General features: G+C 41.0%; 1 long non-coding RNA gene across 1 annotated transcript; it reads left to right on the top strand.

Annotated features, from left to right (window-relative positions):
- The first annotated feature begins 15,021 nt into the window (after window positions 1-15,021).
- On the top strand, window positions 15,022-20,713 carry LOC113475954. Its single transcript, XR_003397647.1, has 3 exons — window positions 15,022-15,087; window positions 18,399-18,426; window positions 20,672-20,713. It is a non-coding gene; the product is annotated as an uncharacterized LOC113475954 (long non-coding RNA).
- Window positions 20,714-22,020: the final 1,307 nt, after the last annotated feature.

Raw genomic sequence — 22,020 nt, forward strand, 5'->3', positions numbered from 1 at the left:
TTGGATGCCTCACCTACGGATGGACGCATCACGTAGGGTTTCCAGTTTGTGAGGAAGGGCACTCTAAACTCTCGCTGTATCCAGGGTTCCCTAGCAATTGTGGATCTGAATGTTAGTACTTCTATTAATTAAGTGTGCTATTCCGTACTTTCCTTACTGTTTATTTTGTAGTATTTAGTTATATCCTTTGAATATAGGTAATATGGGATGCTTTGTACTTAATAGGGTACCTTTAAGAGTTTATTGCGGTGATTAAGAATAGTATTATTGATTATAGTAAGTATTAAGATGGCATATAGTTGTATAATGAGAAATATTAGTAAATTTATGCTTGTGCAGCCTGCAGAAAAAGAAAAAGGGGAAATTGTTGGAGAACGGCTTGCAGAGAGCAAGGCCATAGCTCCCTGCAGGAGCTGGTCGGCCATAGCTCCCTGCAGAAGTCGGTCCCAGCCACCTGAGGTAAACAAAGGAAAGAACCCAGGGTACAGTTATGTAAACAAGGATGAAGACCCAAGGCTCAGTTGTGCTAGCGAGGATTGTTGTGAGAACACAGAGATAAGTTGGGGCGCATTATGACCTTGGGGGTCAGAGGAAAGCAACCCTGGGAGAGAAGCAGGTTTACAGCAAGAAAGATGTTTATGCATACCAGAGATGCCACAAGGGGCTGGTGTATTATAATGTGACTTTTTAGATGTACCCAATGGCTGAGATATTATAATATAGTTTCTTAAATGTATCCAATAGAGTTACGAGTAGTGTATTGTAGACTGCTTATATAAGGTGTGATTTCTTTCAATAAAGTTGAAGCTTGCTCTATCATTCACATTGAATCGGCTGCTTGCTTCCTCCGCCCACCGCAACTCCAGTCATGGGAGGCACGCTGTGTCTCTGCGATCCCAATGTCATACACACAGATCTCTAACTCATCCTGTTTATTCCCTGCAGTCTGCATGTAAAGGCACTTCAGAGAGGCACCCCAGCATGTTGAGTTTATGGAGAAGGTTTAGGGGATTTCTCCATAATGGTGTCTTGTAGCACTTCCTTGCTTATGTGCAAGTACTGGAGGTGTCCTTGCTTAAGCCTCATTTTGTAGATTTTGTAGTTTTTTCCTGTAACATTGCCCTGTGCCCTTTGCTTAGGGATCCTCTCCATTACTCCTGCACAACACTGCTGTTTACTCTCTCCCTCCCTCATCATTCTTCGTTTAAAGCCTTCCTTATGAATTCACCCATCCTATTGGTGAAAATAGCTTTGCCCTGCTTAGTGAGGTGCATCTCATCTCTCTCAAGCAGACACTGATCTGCAGACAGGGTCCCACAGTCGCAGAACCCAAAACACTGTCGCCAACACCAGTTCCGCAGCCAGTTACTGACTTGTCCTCACTCACAGGATTGAGAACATCACCTAGTCCTCATGCCCTTGACTGCTGCTCCCAGAACTGGAGCAGCTCTTGCCTGCTTTTTTCCTCAGCGCTTGGCCAGGGTGCCTCAGGACACACGACCCTGAAATGAGGCTCAGGGTGAGGTCAGAACCCAGCTTGAGCATGCAGGGACCATGGGAGCTCTCAACAGATGCCTACCGACCACCCCAAGCCTTCTATGCTGGAGCTCCAGGAGGGTTCCCCAGCTCCTCTCTCTTGCACTTTTGGAAGATGGGATGGACACTTCTGGTCTTTTAGTCCTCAGGAGCCTCTGACTGCCATGGTGTCTCTGAGATCATCAAGAGTGTCTCCACAGTGACTCTGGAGATGGACTTTGAAGTGAAGGAATTGATGGGACTTCTCTTTACCTCCTCAGCCCCCACCCCATTGTAACTGCTATCAACTCCTGCTATGCCAGATGCCAACGCTGAATTTCCATTCTGCTGCTCCACCAGCCAAGAGCTTTCCTCGCTCACTGACTACCAGCAGCACACAGCAGGTTAGGAACAAACTTGAAAAGAGGTCATGACCAAGTTTATCACAGTGACAACATAAAGTGAAGGCCGAGACATTCCACAACTGCTTTCTCTGTGGAGAGACACTAGAAAATACCAAAAGCTGAACTTCTCTGTGGCTGTTCTGGTGCAGGCCAGAGAAATTTCTTAACACCTTTTCCTTTGAAGGTTACAAATTGGTCAGCTTCCCATTGTGGAATGGCTGGAAGACAACAGATATATTATGAGCGATCCAAACTGAGTGACCTCACTGTAACAACAGGCTGTAGCTGTTGTGAAGAACACCTGTAAGGCCAAGGGATTGAGAAACTGCGTGCCTCGCAAAAAGATAAGGAAGCTGGACTGTTGAAAACAAGATGTTTGCCTAGCAAGAGAATGGTGCATGGACACCACACCGGGATCAATCATAGAGGGCAAAAGGGCACGTGGACGAATAGCCTTAGCCTATTAGCAATCAAGTAGCTGCACGTGTACTTTATGGTAGTCTATAAATTGCTGTGTATCCTTTAATAAAGTGGCATTAACTTGATCACATTGGTCGTATAAGTTGTGTCCGGGACTTCCGTGTCAGCATCCCATGGGAACCATACCTGTAGGATTTGCCAGCATTTCATGGCTACCAGAAGCTCACCCACTACCTTCTGCCCAGACCACAAGAAGGATTGCTCTAAAATACAGGAAGAGTCTGGGAATTGAGTATTAGCAATACCTTAAGTCCAGTCCATGATCCTAACCCAATTGTGCTTCAAGCCTCCCCAGAGGAAAAGGACACAGACTCATGCTGGCCATTTGCCCGGCCTCCAGGAGAGGCTGAAGATGCAGCCATGAACAGAGCTGAAGGGCGCAGAGGAGAGCTCTTGCTTGGACTTATGGCCTTCCTTCTCTATCACTTTTGGAGATGTCTGCATGCGTGATTTTCACTCAGATTGAGGGCAGAGAGAGCAGCATTAACTGCTTAGGAAGAAAGCCTGAATAAGCTTTCAAAAATATGACTTACCTCATCCATACCAGCTAGGTCCAAAGAACTCAAATTCTGTGACAAAACACAGCGTTTCTGAAATTTCGTGACAGTTCTAGCAACCATCACCATTTTACGTCAATCAGACAGGTTCTCGTTTGTATCAGTGGCAAGCAGAGGGAATAAGAGGGTGCAGCCACATGAATAGGGGATGGGAGATGCAAAGCCAGCTGAGGGAACAGAAGAAAACAGAGGCACATACTAGATGACACAGTTTCTAAACACCAAGTTGGAACAAAATACTTGGAATTAAACTCAGGGTGTTAGCAGCACAAAACTGTTGTCTTCCTGCCAGTGTGGTGACCATGGCTGCTCTTCCTCTGCCTGGCAATTGCAGTCCCTGACTTAGTAGGTGGAAGGCAAATGTTTTATCTCAGTATAACCACTCTTTGTTTTCTGGAATTGTGATTTCTTTGCTCCAGCATCTTCTGATCAATAATGACATTGTCTCTTCAGCTGTGTAAAAACGGAAAAGCAGTTGAGTCATTCTACAATAATACTTTCCAAAAATGAAGGTAGCTCTGAAACAGGGCTGCTTCAGCAACAAATCTGAGTAATAAGCAGATAAGTAGATAAAAGTTACATGCTACTGAACAGCCAGAGCAACCTCAAAAGCACTGCTGGGAACTCTCCTTCTGGGTCCCCGTGACAAGGGAGAGATGGGCTGAGACAGATACTATTGAGCAGTAAGTTACAGCAGTTTTTCTGTATCACCTCACTGCATCATGCCCTGGAATGCAACATCATTTAGAAAAGCAAAACCTGAACTGCATCCTGCTCAACTCATGCCTAAGACAGGGTTGATCTTGGGCAAAGACAACAGTTGGTCTGGGTTTATAGTAGTGTTATTTCCCCTTCAGAGAAAGAATTAATCTGTCGGACTGAGAAGATGCTGAGAATATGTCTCTCATCTTCTCTCTTGCCTTCCTGATCATTCTTCTCTCATTAAGAATGTTTTCTCTAATCCAAACTATTCCCCATGAAGAGGGTAAGAAGATGGTGTGTTGTTTTCACACGTTTCTTTGCATGTGTTCTTTAGTGTGTATCCAGAGTGGTTTGTCAAAGTTGTAATGCTTATGTGTCTCCTTTCATTTGAAGAAGTGGGGTCTGGTTAGGTGGACCTTGGTAATTGGCTGCTGCTACTCCTACCTAGTCGGATGTGAAACATGATTAACTCTCTCTACTCCCAGATGTCCACATGCACAGTAGGATACAGAAGGTGCTGAAGTATGAAAGCGGAGCAGCATGTGAAATTCTGTCATGTTGAACAAGTCTAACTGTAAGCAGATCAGTACAGCCATGTGTGGAGAAAATACTGAGACTAGAACAGTTCCCTAAATGACAGTCAAGGGTTTTGATAGAGCTGGTTTGTGGAGATGTGCTATAAGGGGCTGCTTTCTCCAGCTGCTCCTGTGCCAGGAATTCCTCCTCCTCAACGGCACAGTGGGAAGCTCAGGACTGAGCTTTTGTGTTGGTACAGGAGTCAGTACAAGGAAGGTGTGATTTAGTGCTTGAGTGCAAGCACTAAAGCACAAGTATTAATCAGCAACTAGATTCATGAAAGCTGTCTCTCCTCTGACATGCCCTAGCATGGCCCTAGTGCAACTGAGAGTGGGGTCTCTTCAATTCACTTTATCTTGTGTCACTGTGCTTTGCAAGGTGTTGCAAAGGCCATTAACCCCAAGAAGTATTGAAAAGGCATTTTGTTGTGAATAAAGTTAGTAGGTGCAAAAAGAGGACAAATGTGCTCTGTCTGTAGTGCTGTGCCAGATGAAATAAAGCTTACCAGTAACATGGTCCTTTGTAGCCCATATAGCACAGGTCCTTGCTGCCATGTAACTTGTGAGCCTTGCAGTCATACAGCCCCCCAAGGACAGCTCATTTTGTGTTCACAGAGATGCAGTGACAGTAGGAATCACTGCCCAGCCTAGTGTTCAAACGAGATAGAGCTGTATAGATGTATTATAACGCCATTTGTTGGTAATTAGTGTTTAGTGCCAGTGTTCTCCTAGGTGACCCCCACAGTGCAGTCTGTCCCCAGGCCTAGGGTGGGTGAGGTGATTTTGTATTAAGTCTCTGTCCACATTGCATGATGTGTCCCATAATCACTCCACAGGACAGCAAGGAATCTTGTGGAGTAAATCCTAAATGGCTAAGAATTTCCTGCTGCCCCCTTCTTTTTCACTCTCCTCAGAGGTTCACTGTCTCTTTCAGCCAGACTTCTGAACTCTGTTGAGCGCTGTCCTCAAAGCTTCCCCATGCCCCCTGTGGGGACTCTAGCTGTAGCCTTTCTTTTTTATCTTGGTAGCTAGCTTTACAACACAACCTGGTGCAGAGGGAGGTGGGTAATTAGGCAGCGTTGAGAGGCACTGCAGCTTTTTCAAAGGGACAGTGCATGCTTGGACAGGGCTTTTGTGCTGCCTTGGTGCCCTCCTGCCAATGCTACCCATGGAAGGAATAAAATCCCCCGAGTTAAGAGTAGCTATTCTCTCATGTGCGCTTTTTGCCATCTAGTGGCAGCAACGTATTGGTGTACTGCTTGAGTCATAACTGCGCTTTCTAGGCATGCTACAAAATTGTCTGTGCTGTAGGACTCCTCGATCAAGCAGCAAGGTACAACTATCCATCCACACTACTGACTGTACTGCTGTGATTGAAGGGTCAGGAGACTTGCTGTTCCTGGCATGGGGGGTATCCACTGTCAAGTAAAACCACAGGAATGATCAAAATCAGTGCTTCTCTGAAGCTTAATGGAGATTCGAGTTATTTAAACAAATACTCATTATGTGCTGTGATCACATGGATGCCTTGTTGCTGATTTGGGGATGTATAGTGAAAGATAATATTGTGGGGCCTCTAAAATGAAAAGTCGTATTTTGGTGGAAATGTTTGTTCCATCGACCCACAGCATAATTAGATATTCTGTATCTCTGAATCGCAGCAGTTGTGTTAGGGATTCAGGTGGTTAAACCAGCTCCAGGCCACTGATGCCAGATTGCTTTAGAGGAATTTCCCTTACTGAATTAGTCCTGCATATCTGTAGTGATTGTATGTGGCCTTCTTCCTGAGCTTCTACTCACTTTTGCAGCAGGCTATGACTTAGAAATTAATTTGTCTTTACTGGTGGCTTGTTCTTAGCTCCTGATGGTGAGGCTATGAAAAGTGTCTTTTGACATCCAGAAATTAGAGGCCTGCTGCTGGTCATCTCACATCTGAATGTTGCTATGATCCCACCAGTTTGCAAGTATGATAGGAATAATATCCATCCGTATTATGGCTGAGCTGAGTCTAAAGCAATTGTTAGCAAGCTTCCGCATGGGTGGTGTGGACAGAAAGGAAGTAGCAGGTATGTCCCAGGTGCTTTGGGATAGATGTTGCACACAGGAGTAGACATGACAAAGTGCAGCTATTCGTGGAGTGTTTCAGGTATGTCCTGATGTCCTGGAAAATGTTCTTGGAGTGGTCCTTTATTCAAACAGCTTTACCAGGGCAACCCTCAGGGGCAATCTTGCAGAACAACACTGAAATGGCTAAATATTCTCCAGTAGGTTATAACGTCTGAAGAGTACTATGCAATGTGTGACTTTTTAAGCAGGCTTTTTTGACAATGCATTTTTATTTGCTCCAAGACAGGCATTATTTCCCAAGATACAGAAACACTGTGCAGAAAAAAGTACAGTCAAAGGCAATATTGAAATCGCAGCTCAAAGTAGCAGTGCACTGGAGATGGGGAACTAAGATAGGTCTACGTTCCATGGTAGGATGTCTTTTTAGCATAATTAGCTTATGTTGCCATAGCTAGATTTGCTCCCATAAGCAAGTGAGCTTGTTTAGCAGTATCTTCGCCCTGTTCACCAGGATGCCATGAGGACAGACCCTTAATCCCTCTGATGTGTGTCTACAGAGCTGTTTCCCCACTGAGCTCTAGTTACTCACCTCTCCCATGTGTGAAACCTGCTAATTAGCTTTCCCCTATGGAAACTTCACAGATGGTTACTGCCCCATTACTACACCATTTCCAGATGTCTAGTTGATAGATGTTTGTTGAGCAAGCATCTGTGGTGATTTATGGTGATCTTGCCTCCAGCTGCTTGCTACTGCCTTTCATTCAGAAGGAAAGAGGTTGCCTTTCACCTCTGTGGTACATATAAAGCATCCATTCCCTGATGGGCTTCCCTTTTAAAGTGATCACTGGGTTCTGCCTGAAGCAGGTTAGGAAGTACTCAGCAAAGCAATCCACAGGCTAGAGGTTATAACTTTAGATGAGGATACTGGCTGCTCTTTGCAAAATTACTTCCTGCTTACACCCAGCTGTGAGATACAGTAATTCTGAGGGCCAGTAACCAACAGCTGGAAGTAGTGTTTGGAAGTTCTCCTGTACCACTAAAGTGTTATTCTGTTGTGTCAAAGTCTCTCTATATGTAATACTTGATGATCTGGACAAAGGGATCGAGTACATGATCGATAAATTTGCAGTTGACACCCAGTTGGGTGGGAGTGTTGATCTGCTCAAGAGTAGGGAGGCTCTGCAGAGAGACCTGGACAGGCTGGAGCCATGGGCTGAGCCCAACTGGGGGAGTTTCCATAAGGCCAAATGCCGGGGGCTGCCCTTGGGCCACAACAACCCCCAGCAGCGCTACAGGCTTGGGGAGGAGTGACTGGAGAGCTGCCAGTCAGAGAGGGACCTGGGGGGGTTGATTGACAGCCAGCTGAACAGGAGCCAGCAGTGTGCCCAGGTGGCCAAGAAGGCCAATGGCATCCTGGCTTGTGTCAGCAATAGCGTGGCCAGCAGGGACAGGGAAGGGATCTGACCCCTGGACTCGGCACTGGTGAGGCCGCCCCTCGATTCCTGTGTTCAGTTTTGGGCCCCTCACTACAAAAAGGACACTGAATGACTCGAGCGTGTCCAGAGAAGGGCAACGGAGCTGGTGCAGGGTCTGGAGCACAGGTCGTACGGGGAGCGGCTGAGGGAACTGGGGGTGTTTAGTCTGGAGAAGAGGAGGCTGAGGGGAGACCTCATCGCCCTCTACAGCTCCCTGAAAGGAGGGTGCAGAGAGCTGGGGATGAGCTTCTTTAGCCTAGTAGAAAGTGACAGGACAAGAGGGAATGGCCTCAAGTTGCACCAGGGAAAGTTCAGACTAGATATTAGGAAGAGGAAGCATTTCTTTACAGAAGGGGTTGTTAGGCGTTGGAATGGGCTGCCCAGGGAGGTGGTGGAGTCCCCATCCCTGGGGATGTTTAAGAGTTGGGTTGACATAGTGCTGAGGGATCTGGTGTAGTTGGGAACTGTTAGTGTGAGGTTAATGGTTGGACTAGATGATCTTCAAGGTCTTTTCCAACCTAGATGATTCTGTGATAATGCTTAGGTTTTTGGGGGTTTTTGCAATTCAATTTCAGTTTCTTCTGTCCAAGGAAATTGATTTACAATACTCTGAAAATATTCTTCCTATAGAAATATTTTTTACACTGCTTAGTTTAAAATTATAAGATCATAGAATGAAGGTAAAAGGCTTGTTTAACCATTAAACCTTGTATTGGTTTAAGCCTCAGCTTTCATTCATTGCCATTGACTGTAATAATGGTCTGATAAGTATCTGAGAGAAACTGAGAAACTGTCAGGTACCTCTAAGAAATAAATTAAAATGTGTAGCTAGAAACGGTTAAATAACCTTTCTGTGGCTGGTGCTCAGCTGGCTGTATTTGGTATTCTCAGACTTACACAGTTACCGTGGTTTATGGTCTTTGTTTTTTTTGGTAATGAATAGCATGCCGAATGCATTTAGCTCTTCAGTTCTGTTCAGTTATTATAACCACTTCTTGTTTTTCATCTCATATTTAAATAGGAAACTGGCTTGCTATGGCTGTAGAGCTCACTGCAAAAGGCATTGAGTACTCCATGGCTATTGTATGGTTATAATTTAGTTTTTTTCTCTATACAAGTTTAACCCATAACTATAGGAAAAAAATTGATATTTTTATAATTTTATTGACCTACCAGTAATTATTGGAAGGACAACTATCTTTTCAGTAACTAGAGTAAGAAGTAAAGAAGCAATGACTGCTAAGGTGTCTAATGAAAGATGGTGCAACATTTCCCCAAATTGCAGGATTGCAATTGGACATTGCATTTTATCAATGTAATTAAAAGGCAAATAAGAAACGAATCACTCATGCAGTATACAAACTGGAAAGTGTAGGTTAAATTTATTTTTCAGCATCAGGTTTTTAAAAATATTGATTTCTGTATTTGCAGATAACTCTAAATAGTGTTGGGTTAATGAAAGACAGAAAATACAGGGTATGAATTTTACATGAGCTAATGAAAGGATTACTTTTGATAATGAAAATATTGTCTAAGAAATATACAAAGGTTGTGAAGTAACTGGGTACATTTCTCTGTTCTGTCTCTGGGTACCACTGTTATGTCATGTATATATTTTTTTGTCTGATTAGTTTCTACTAACAAGATTTTTAAGCGAGTAATCACCAATCAGTCATTTTCTTCTTCATTACAAACACTAGAGCTTTGCTTGCCTGTTACGATACATTTCAAATTATATGGTTTATTGTATATACCCTGCACTATTTGTGGCTTTCTTTATATACATAATACATATGCACATATATAGTTGACTAAGTATGTATAAAATACAATTGATAGGCTATTTACAATGTGTTAGCAGCTTTGGAATACAAACCTTGTTTTTTTCAGAGGAATTGTCATTGTAGACTACTATGTTGTCCCCTCCTTTTTTGTTTATACAGAAAACAAACAAATGAACAAACAAACAAGCAAATTCAGTGTTGTAATAATTAATTCTAATTCACCAATGATCAAATCCAGAAAATAATAATTTTTCTCCTTGTTCCAATTGGATTGGACTTCTATATAATTCTTATATAGAAGTCAAAGTGGGATAGTTGAAGTGCCTTGTTCATCACAGATAACATAACCATTTTAGAATAATATCACATATCAGAAGGCTCTCATCTGGACCTAGCAGCTACATGTGACAGAGGGTGGGACAGTAGTGAATCCTGCTGCTGTTCCCAGGCATCCGATGGCTATTGTCAGCCTCTTTACCAGCCTGCTTGTGTTTGTTCCCAAGGAAAGATGTTATGGATATGTTATTTCCTTTTTTAAGAAAAAAGAAACAATACTATTTTCAGAGAATTGTGAGACTTTTACTTTCCTACCCTCAAGCTTGATCCTAGTTGATCTCAGTAATATGTCTCTAGGCTTGACCACAGCAAAAAGAACATGACCATTACTGTCATTCTCCTCTAGGGAGAGTTTGTCTGCCTTGTTCTGCACTTTGTCTGCAAAAGGCTTTGGCTTAGTCACATCCCAACATAGCAGTAGGAGCAGCTAGGTAGCTGATTTCCTCCAGTTCCCACTGGAGATTTTTGTTTGTATATTGTGCATTTGTTTGTTTTCTGAACTTCTGTTGAGTTCCAGCTGTGGGTGAACCCACATATCTACTGAAGAACCAATAGCTTTCCATATTATTTAAGATCAACATAATGCATCTTATATTTCCTATGTTTTTACTTGGCTGGCCACTTCTCCACAGAAGTATACACAGTGTGTACTTCACAGAAGTACAGTATGTAGGCCTCAGTAGAGTATACAAGTTTAATGATTTCTTCCCAATACATTTTTTTTGCACAAGTCCCCAGTGACTGTGACCTACCACTGAACTGCTAGTTGTGCCATGTCTGTCAAACAGCTCTGGAGTAATTGTTTATGGCTAAATAACTAGCTATACAGCAGATTATTTAAAATTAATAATACTGGACTCCATCTTGACTTGTACATTGTATGTTCAGGTTCAGCTGAGTGGCAACACAAGCAACTTACCAGGTGCACTGGTCTAAAGAGAGCAGACAAAACCAGTTATAGAGAGACTGGAGAGAACATGAGATATGGAGTCTGCTGGTTTTGGCTGGGATAAAGTTAATTTTCTTCATAGTAACTAGTATAGGGCTATGTTTTGGATTTGTGCCAAAACCAGTGCTGATAACACAAGGATGTTTTTAATACTGCTGAGCAGTGCTTACACAGAGTCAAGGCCTTTTCTGCCTCTCACCCCACCCCACCACCAAAGAGGGTAAGAGTGCACAAGAAGCTGGGAGGGGACACAGCCAGGACAGCTGATCCCAACTGACCAAAGGGATATTTCACACCATATGACGTCATACTCAGCAATAAAAGTTGTGGGTAAAGAAGGAGGAAGAGGGGGGAACATTTGGAGATGGGGCATTTTCCTTTCCAAGTAACAGTTACACATGATGAAGCCCTGCTTTCCTGGAGATGGCTGAACACCTGCTGACCTGCTGATGGGAAGTAATGAATGAATGAATTTCTTGGTTTGCTTTGCTTGTGTGCAATGGCTTTTGTTTTAGCTGTGAAACTGTCTTTATCTCAAAACACAAATTGTCTCACTCTTACCCTGCCAATGCTCTCCCCCATCCCAACCGGGAAGGACTGAGCAAGTGGCTGTGTGGTGCTTATTTCCCAGATGGGGTTAAACCACAACAGGCAGTACTCAAGAGAAAAATATTCAAAAGAGATCAATAAATAGAGTTTGTAAAATGGTAGTCATTTGGATCAGTCTTAATAGTAAAGATGAGGAACAGTAAGGTTGTGTTTCTAACTAGGGCAGAACTGTCCTGCATTTTAAGGGAAAAACATCCTATCTTTTTCAAGGTTGTCTGCTTTCGAAGTAAAACCCCAGGCACCTTAGAGAAATTGTGTGCATCTGAATGTTGGCTTCAAAACTCCACGAAGACAAATGGGAATGAAAATGTCCAGGCTAATCAATAGTAGAGTAAAACCAGTCATTGTCCACAGAGCCAGCAGGGGTAACTGGTGGGGTTACTCTGGCCTCCACAGTCCCTGGGATCTAGTAGGCAGGCCACCCACTCTGTTTTCCTTGAGATTGTTTGGGAAAAGGGTCTCTTTGTCCCTGCCTTGGTTGACAGGCAACCACACAACCTAAATTGAAAGTGTACCTGTATCTTCCTTATGGGAGGGAAGTGGGGAGCCCATCAGAGGCTGCTCTGAGATCATGTGGGTATGATGCTTTTAAAACATGGAAACCAGCCAATCACAGAGCAATATGAAGACACGTGGGGTGTGAGCCAAGAGTCATGTCCCTGGGTCAGCAGGATGAGGCAGGAGTTAGAGCTCTGCCTGTAGTACACAGGCTCCATGCAGACCTCACCATGAGGTCATTTGTTGTCAAGTGCACAGATGGGATGTTCTGCGTTGTGTCTCTGGGTCATGTCCTTAGGTATCACAGTTCAAGAGAGAGGAGAAATAAAATCGGAAAACTTTAGAAATACCTCCCAAAATCAATTTACAGTAAAAACCAGAAACACCAGCTCAAGAAGTCTGCTAATCTCAAATTCAGTGATCTTGAGAAAAAGACAAGGCACATTTTAATTTTATTTTTAACATCAAAATGGATTCTAGGTCCACCATGCTTGAGCTCATTGCTGAAGTACATGTTTATTTGATAGCATAATCTCATTCTGACTGCATTATGGTGTACACCTTTAAGCATGTGCCATGCAAAAGGCATGTTCCTTGAGTCATTTTTGCCCTGTACAACTTCTCTCATCTTATGGGATGTATAGCCAATACTCTGGTCATTGACTCACTCTGTCTTGTGCTAATCGCTTCACTGACTCACACCTAAATTCCAGGCAGTGTATGTGGCTTATTTTCACCTGTATGAGCATGCAGTCCACATCCAGGTGTGTTCCCAGGGTTGCAGAAGTAAGCACTCATAGCCTGGGAAAAGCCTAAAGCTGTATTGTGGTTACAGTATTGGGCCAGTGCAGGAAAGGTTTAGCCCCGGGCATATCCATGGTTTACACTGGTATAAAAGTTAACATATCCAAGAAAGAATGTGTTTGTAATTGTACAATCATAGACTGTTTCTCAAAGGGAATTAAATCTGCAATTTAATATCCCATTTATGTTGGTATAAGGGTGTGTTTTGCTGATTAAGGATACCCATTAAACTCAGACACCAGAGTGAAAAGACCAGGCGTATTTTACTAGAAATAACTAAATAACATTACAGACTAATACAGAAAACATACAGTAAGAAAAGTCAGAATAGTGCACTTAAATAGGAAAATACAGGGTAATGCATCAAACCATTACTACACAAGAGAGAGAATAGTGATTAAGAAAGACACATCCCCACTTGCACACGTTCCCATCACCCAGCCCCGCAGTGGCTGGGCAGCCCCGGTTACAGCGAGGGTTTGGGGAGCCTGTCCCGGCAAGGGGGAAATCCTACGCGGTGCGTCCCCCATAGGTGAGGCTGACAAAGTCCCTGCAAACGGGCCCAGCCTTATATACCAGAGATCGACAAACCAGAATAGCTGGTACCTTTGTTTTAAGTGGAAATATCTGGTTTCAATCTCACATTATGTTTCCCCCAGAGCCTGGCCAGGCCTCAAGGGAGAAGCTAAGGGAGTTTCTCTGCTTATCTGATGGGATTATGCACAAGGTCTCACATCAGGTCTCGGGGACAGACACCTGCCTCCATGACTCTGTTGTTCTATTCACATACAAAGGAAGGGAAAGATAAATTCAAGGTAACTACATCCTCCATGCATATTTCATCAAGGATTACATTCTGAGTTATTAAAACAGTTTCAGTTCAGGGCCTGTTGCTCAGGCTTCAGCACTTCCACCTTTTACATCAGAATAGGTGATTTATTATAACTTAGTATAATACCTGTTAGCACAATGGTTATCAGTTATGAAATATACAGGATTCATCTATAGGTCAACTCTGGCTTGGGCTTACTGTCCAAGCCTTAGCACTTCATGGCGGCATGTGCAGTACACAATGGTGGGTCTAGTTGGCTATGATCATACCAAGGAAAGACAAAGTAATTCCCTCTGGAATTTTTTTTCCCCTTTTTGGTAGGTGGTATGAAGGTGTACATTTGTTCTTAAACCTAAGCTTGCTCGTGACATGTATGCAGTTGCAAAGATGGTTGACAAAATTGTTTTAGACTAGACTTTTCCTGTGGTAAGAACAGCAGATCTCCTCAAAGGAAATAGGCCAGCCTCTTGATTCTGGTAGCCGTGTTGCTGTTCTCTTCATGTCTGAGGTTATGCACATTGTTTCCCAGCTGTGCTGAAAAGCAATAGAGCTACTGCAAGGTGCATAGCAGTGTGGGAGGATGCTGTAAAAGATCAGTTACTTCAGAGAAAAGAATAATTGCAGAATGAGCGTAGACAACAGTGCAGAATGAAGGGAAGGAAGTATGGGCAGTAACTTTCCAGGAACAGGAGTTACTGAACAGCCCAGTAAATTTTTGCCAGGAGGAGGAGACTCTAAACCTGTAAAAAATGTTAGAGGGATGCAGCAGTGAGCACAGAAGTGAGAGTGGGAAGGTGCCTGAGAACCTAGGAGTAAAATGAGTAGGAAGAGGAAAAAAAGAGAATTGGAAAAGTAGAAGTGAAAGAAAGGAGGTAAGGACAAAACCTTTAAGACTGAAACATGATTTATATTAGGATCCTTTTTGTGTAGAGAGCATAAGCCCACAGAAAGATGTTTCACAGGCTATTGGTCTCTCGCAACTTGGCATGACTACAGTATGTTCCTAGCATGAGCCCAGTTTGCAGCAAAATGAAAGAAAAGATTGAGGGACAGGAAATGGAACTGGAGGAATAAAAACTAGAAATAAACTCAACAGTGCTTAAGTACGTCAAGAAAGTCAGCGGTGGAATGGTTGATAACAGCAACTGGAATAAAGCATGACATAGTGGAAGAGAGCAAAAAGAGATGTAAATAATTTGGATACAAACCATTTGGGCACTGCTGTGTGTACAGTGTAACTATGTTCTTGCTGCACTGAGATCTGGAAGCATTTTGCAGAGGGATAAAATTGTCTGCTTTGGGATGGAATACCCTGTTCTATTTTCACTTCATAGACTACAAACACAGATACTTTGAGTATTGTATTGTGGGTACTTTGATTATAGTATGTTAAAATGAAAATAGAGCTTTGCTTGTTTTCTTTTTTCCTTGAAGACAATGGCAGTTTATCCAATCTCACTGTTATATCATCCACACAGTCTGCAGCAACATCTACAGTAGGTATCTATCTGTCCATTCTATGAACTTAGAAGCTAGCTCCAAATCTACCCCAGATCATACCAAATTCTAAAGAAATACCCATCAAAAGTGGGTGTTTGAGAGAGGCTTTATCATTTTAGGGTTGTCAGGCAACATTTAAAGCAACTCTGAAGTGAAGCTATACTGTTTTTCAAGTCAGGTAGTGTGCTTCATCCGTAGAAGCAATGACATTTGCAGTGCCATTGAAAAACAGCAACCAAAATAACACTTAAAGGAAGAATTGAAATAATTTGGTCTTTTTAATGTTCATTCTTTGTCTTTAAGCAAACTTCTTCCATTTTCATGGAGTAAAGATGAATAGGTTGTTGTGCAAACAGTGCATAACTGTTTAATGTTATTTCACAATAAATAGATTTAGGGTATAATTAAGCCCTGTGGGCTTGAGTTTCAAGAGTAAGTCTCCATTTCCTTTTAGGTAAGACTCATGGCATCTTATACCACAGAAAAATAGTCCTTATAGAGCTCATAGCACACAACAGTGGAGTTCAAGTGAGACATGGGAGGCAGAGCTGGGACAATCTGTCATGGGTAATTGTCAGGGAAGGCAGTTGGTCTGCCAATAACCTGATTGAAGAAGAGTTTGATCTTGACAAGATTTTAGTGTACCCTTGAGATAAGGAAGCTATGCTTAAAGCAAATAACTTTCAAAGAGCTGCTGACTACACAGAAGGATGAAGCAAGCAGGGAGGAAACTGATAAAGGTTATCCAATGAGAATGTTAAAAACAACTTTTTGACCAATTATATTCTAACACTCTGGCACCTGTAATATATAACAATTCATGCTTTCAGTAATAAAAAAAAACAGCCAGTTATTCACCCATGTGAGTGTGTGTGTGTGTGTGTGTCACTTTGTCTGTCTCTACAGCAACAGGTACTTTTGCATTGTTCTAGCAGTACCATCTGTCATTCACAACTTGGCAAAAGAACTGTAGGTAAGAATGATTTTCCAAGGCAGCCATTGCAGTTGTGATGCTCCAACATAAGTAACGTGTTTACAAAACACATCTTTGTAGAAAGAAGAAATAACTGTATTAGATCAGCTACTGGAGTTTGAAAGCAGATATTTAACCTGGGATACAAACAGTTCATCCACTTGTATTTGCAGTGTTCCAACTTGGCTATGTCAATGTGAGATTATTAAAAAAGGAAATAAAAAAAAAGATTTCTGGAAGAAATTACACAGGCATATTTCACCACATCAGTAAAGACTGGCTAAGAATGTCATGCAGTTGTTCAGTCTATGATGCACAGATAAAAGGTTGTATGTGAGAGAAAAGAAGCTAGTTCCATGCATAAACTGGATTCCATTTGTGCCAAGAGCTATGTGAAGGCAGGGTGGAAATATTGCACCTACCCTAAGATACTTTGTGGTTTTGTGGATTTTTATGCTGATCATAAGGTCCCAGCCATGTCATTCCATTTCCAGTACAATTCTCACTTTGTGTTTCTGTAGTCTCCAGATAACCTCTGAGCTACCACACTCAGAAGCTGCTTGTTATTCATTTAAGAATATAAAATACTCACTAGGAAAAAAAAAAAATTCTGCAAAGATCTCCCTTTTGATAGCAAGGAAGTGGTGCAGTGTCTCATTCCATTACCTGCAGTGTTACAGTTTAAGCGTGTCTAACTTGGAAAGTGGAGAGATTTTTGTAATCCCCTTGTTGCCTTAAGGCCTTCCCATGTGTAAAGCCATTGTTAAGCACTGGTATTTCACCCACCCAGGGTTTCAACCCTTCTGCCCTCTGCTCCAAACTTGACTATGGGTTTCTTGCAGAGGTCTGAGCCTTAATGTGTCTGGATAAAAACAGTAGGAAGAGGTCTTAGCCCTTTACTGTCAGGCCCAGTACAAACCTAATAGACAGCCAAGCCTTGCTTCACATGGTTTGTTTACTATCCTTTTTTTTTGTTGTTGTTAGAAACTTCATAGATATTAAGACAATGTTCATCCATTTTGATTATTTGTCTTGACCTCTTCAGAATAAAGATTACTGGATATATGTACTTAATTTTACTTAAAGTCTTGCCTTTTTTTTCCTCTCTCTCTTTTTTTTTTTTTTTAAATTCTGGAAGCTGATCATGGCAGAAGCAAAATTCTGTCTCATTCAGTCATTTTCCATGCAAAGGAGAGTATTTATTTATTTTAGGAAGACAATTCAATCATAATTATTTTGTATATTAGCACCGTACTTAACACAGTTTGAATTGTGTTTGTTCTTGTTGAGTTAGAACACTAAGAGAGTAGTGCTTGCTGCTAAGAATTCTTATCTTTACACTATATATATAGTTTGACTGATAAATATAACATAGTTATTTAATGTTTAAACACAGGTAGCACACAAAGTAAATTACTTGTCTCTTTTAAAAATAAATAATCATAAACCTGAACTGTATTACTGGCATGCATCCTTTTTAAATAATAAAAATTAACTCAAGTAGTCTGGGTTTGTTTAACATGATGTTGGATGAAGCCCAGCTGGTCTTATGTGGGAAAAGTAATTAGGGAAATAAAAGGACAGATGTGCTAGCAAATGTTCTTTCATCTTAACTCTGTTGGTAAAATAGTATGGCTAAGATTTTTCAAAGACACAGAAGAACAGATTGGTGCCTAATTCGTGTCAGCTTCCCAAATTCTCCAGCTGCCTCAGATGGCCTCCCACTGATGTTTTGAAATGACTGATGCTAAATACATCATGAAAGGTAAATCTGTAGGAGATTAACCAGATTTTACTCTTAATGTTACATCACTAAGTGCTGTAATAAGTGAAAAAAAAGGGTCTCTAGTAGGAAAGAAAGGGGAGAAAAGTAATGTGCAAATTTGTTGAAATTCTTCATGATAGCTGCTTGCATATCTTTTGTGCTGACTCAGGTTTTTCTGTAGGGTAATTTAGTGTCCATTCAATAAGCACCATTTTTGTGTAACATCAATTAATAATGGTAAGTGTGGAACAATTAGCCATTATATTGCTCAGAAACACAAGACAGTTTGGTGCTCAGAAATTATGACTCAAAAAACCAACAGAAAAGTGACTAGCTGACTCCTGCATTCAGATTTGTCTTTCTTTTGATATCTTTCATATTATGAATGGAGTTTCCAGGTGTTGTTTCATGTCATACAACAGTAGATGGTTTCTATAGAGACATTTACTTGCTTATTTCATAGAGAGAGGAGCCATTTGATATTTATGGATCATTGTGCCTTTGGGGAGTTTACCTGTCAGTATTAAAATGTGTCCTGAATTTTATCTGATGTATTTTATATATACATCATAGAGGAACTGAATTTCCTAATTGTAACAAGGTAAGCACATGAATATAGTGCTGTTCTATCTCAATGAATGCTCATTTCAAAGTGTTTCCTAGGGTTATGACACACTAAAATTATAATATCAAAGAACAGGAAAATAACATTTACTATGGGGACTCTACTGGGCTGTTTCAGTACCTTTAATGTTAAATATCTCAGAAAAGTGTTGTATATGCCAATTCCTTTCTGAACGCTTATATTGTCATATTGTTTGGGGTTTTTAAAGTTTTTGATGGTCACATCTGTATTGGAAACAGTGATACTTAAGTCTTAGCAGAGACACCATTCTGTGTGTAGCTACTCATGCTTTAAACCACGCTTCTATAGAATCATTTTAGATCCTGTATGAAAAAAAGCAGAAATTTGAATATCGAGTTTACTGTGGAATGGAGATGAAACTACCTGTTCTTCAGTTGTTCTAGTTTTAGACAATTTCAAGAAAACATAGGTATAATTAGACATTTGAATGTCCATAATTAAAATCTTTTGTGGTGTTTAACCCAGCTTGTGTGAAGTTATAGAAATAATACAGTAGACAGCTGCAAAGGGAGCTTTTTTCCCCCCCCCAATTTCTTCACACATAAAAGCTATTTGCCTGTTTTCTGCCTAGAGAAATGTTAGTTGCATAACAGGTTCATGTTTCTTGTTAGTTCTTTCTTAGAAAAGTAAGTAATTATTATTAAGATCATTCTAGCTGGCTGCCTTCTACTAATGTTCTAAGGATTTTGCTATAAATATCAATTTCTATTATTATTATTCAATGTTGCTTCATGTTATTTTTATTCTGAACAGTTCATCACTGCTTTCTGAGTGAGGGGAAGTGTTAGATAAAGCAGAGTAAAAGTTAAAGATATTAGGTGTCAGTTAAACTTGTGAAAAAGTATTTCAGTCTTTGTTTTTGAAGGGAAGTTGCTACAAGTATTGCTAATGTACAGGGACCTGTAGAGTAGGACATTTAGTTTTAATGTTAACCATCACTTGTGTTTTACTAGCTTTTATTTTTCCTGTATTTTACTGAAATGTATATAATTTAATTAATACTTTTTTCCTAACTACTCTCTGTAGTCATTACCCACTTGTAAGATGTTTTGAAACCTGTAACTCCTTGCCTAGTAGAGATAAGACAGACCTTGGACAGTCTGAAAAACTCCCTGACTACATCCCTGATATCAAGAATCTAAAAACCAAGTGTCTAAGAAGATGCCAGTGTCAAGAGAAGTGACTGGAAGCTGGTCTAAACTAACCTTCTTGGAACAAACAGGAGCTGAAGGATGGATGAGGTAACTTCATGGCCATATATGTACACAAGGAACCTAAAGATCACTAACGGTCAGTGTGAGTAATACTATGTGGACCCCTAAAGAGGGGAGAAGACCCTCACTCTATTTTTACTACGCATGCTCAGACTATATAAATGAATTCTGAGAACCCATTAGCATAAGGCTGCCTTTTCTAGGAAATCTGAGGAATATGTATAGTTTCTGTGTATATTAGTCAGAGTGTTAGTAAGTGTAGCACTTGTGGTGGAACGACCCCCCAGCGCTGTGAATAAATACCTGCTGAACAGTTATACTCAATTCTGACTGTTGAGTAAAGCTCTTTGTTTGGTCAGGCAGCTCACTACTAAATAAATGTTATGAACTGGCAGACACACTTTAGTAAAACTTTCATTACCTGTGGAAAAACTTTTGAACCTTAACAGAATACATACAGAATTCTCTCTGGTAAGTTTAATATACATGGAGTCTTAGTAAAGCCAGAAAATTAAAGATTAAATAATTATTAAAATTGTCAGAGTGGGAGTGTGTGTGTGTGTGTGTGTGAGTGCAAAATCCTTTCTTAATAAGTTATTTGTCTGGTAAGTTGGGCACTTCAAATGGAAAGTTACCCTTGATCCAGAATTTTATCACATTTTTAAAATACTGTAAGTTAGACGTGATTTTGTGGAATAGGTAGTGTTATCAAAAAATATTGACCCTTTGAAAAGTTGCCAGATATTATCCAGGTTTTCTTCACAGCCTTTCCTTTAAACCGTTCCTGACCTTGAACCCCAGAAATCAGAAGTTAGGCCTGTTCAAAGGAAAGGCGTAGGGGAAGAGTCCTGGATATCCATGCAGCGGCATTTTCATTGTTACTCTGCCATTCTTTTTGGTTATGATAAATGCTATCTTATTCGATGAGTATAGTTTATTATTTTTGTGTATTTTTCTGTGTGATATCACAAATAAAAATTTCCCAGCTATATCCACCAGTGCTACTCATCTGACCACTATCAGTCAGCCCTCCAGTGCCACTATGACTGAAACCTTGATGACTCAGTCCACCAAAACCAGCCAGACAAGATCCACAGCTCCATCAGTCATGTCATCATGACTTCTTATTACAGTGATGACCACTTTCAAGATTTCTTTGACTTCTGTAACTCACTTTCTGTGAGTTTACTTTTCAAGAATCTCATAAAGGCAATGTGTTGACATGTACTATTGTAAATTGTTAGTTTTACAGTAGTATAGTGAAGAAGGTATTTGCACGCTGAAAAACAAGAGTAAGGTCGGAGTTTATTATTAAGTTGGCTATAGTAATGTTGCTCTGAGTACTCCACTTCTTACATAAATAATCCTTCACTTAACCTGAGGGAAAAAAAAAAAAAAAAAAAAAGTGAGTGCTCTGAACCAGCAGCCACCAGCAAGGAGTGATGTTAGGAGAAAGCCTGACTTCTGAATACAACTTCTGTATTTGTTCAGCTCTCCCTTCTACACATTACTTGAATTCATCTCTAATACTTCCTTTTTCACAGCTGACCTGTGCCTTAAAATATGCATACTGGTTTGGTAGAAAGACTGAGTTCTGTTAACTACACTTGTAGCAATGTAATGAATTTTATCCCTAATGGATGATAGAGTATGGCTATGACTGAGTCACGCTTTATGTAGAAGTTGTCAAATAGTTTGACAGTACCCTTTAATACAAAGCCAGTAAGTGTAGAATTCAGTATTTCCTTACACTTAGCTGCTTGTTCGCACCATTTCATGCTTATACTTCTAATCAGATAGGGATTGCTCCCATGTCAGTGAAGCATTATTGTGTAGGTAAAGCTGTCACCAGCAAAGCTCTTGGCCATGTAATGCTGCCTGTGATAAGAACAAATAGACATGGGCACAGACTGTGTGTTTTGGTGGGAGTTTGTAGCATATAAAACCAGTTTTCACATGGAAATTGCTATGTCTTATCTGAAGTGATGTTATCTGTGTCAATATTTATGTTGGGCTGCAGAGCTGATCTTATTTGGAGAGTGAGGGTACAATTACATGAGATGAGGTAAAGCAAGCCAAAAGTATTTTACTCCCACCATGTAACTATACTGATTGTCTTGGTGGTTGTTGGGCCCCTCTGCAGGCTGACTAGGTATGTTCAGCTGCCAAAAAACAACCTCCTTTTCAGTTTGGGTTAATTTCAGGCCAGCTTAGTGAGTTAAATTTGTTCATGGAGGGTACAAAACCCACTAGAACTGGCCTAAGAAGGGCAGGAGCTGCATGTGTGAAAAGAGAGGGGAGCAGAGGGAAAAACAGCTATCTTGAGAGGGTTATT

The sequence above is a fragment of the Athene cunicularia genome (genome assembly GCF_003259725.1).
Source record: "Athene cunicularia isolate RWA chromosome 1 unlocalized genomic scaffold, athCun1 chr1_part2, whole genome shotgun sequence".
Taxonomy (NCBI): domain Eukaryota; kingdom Metazoa; phylum Chordata; class Aves; order Strigiformes; family Strigidae; genus Athene; species Athene cunicularia.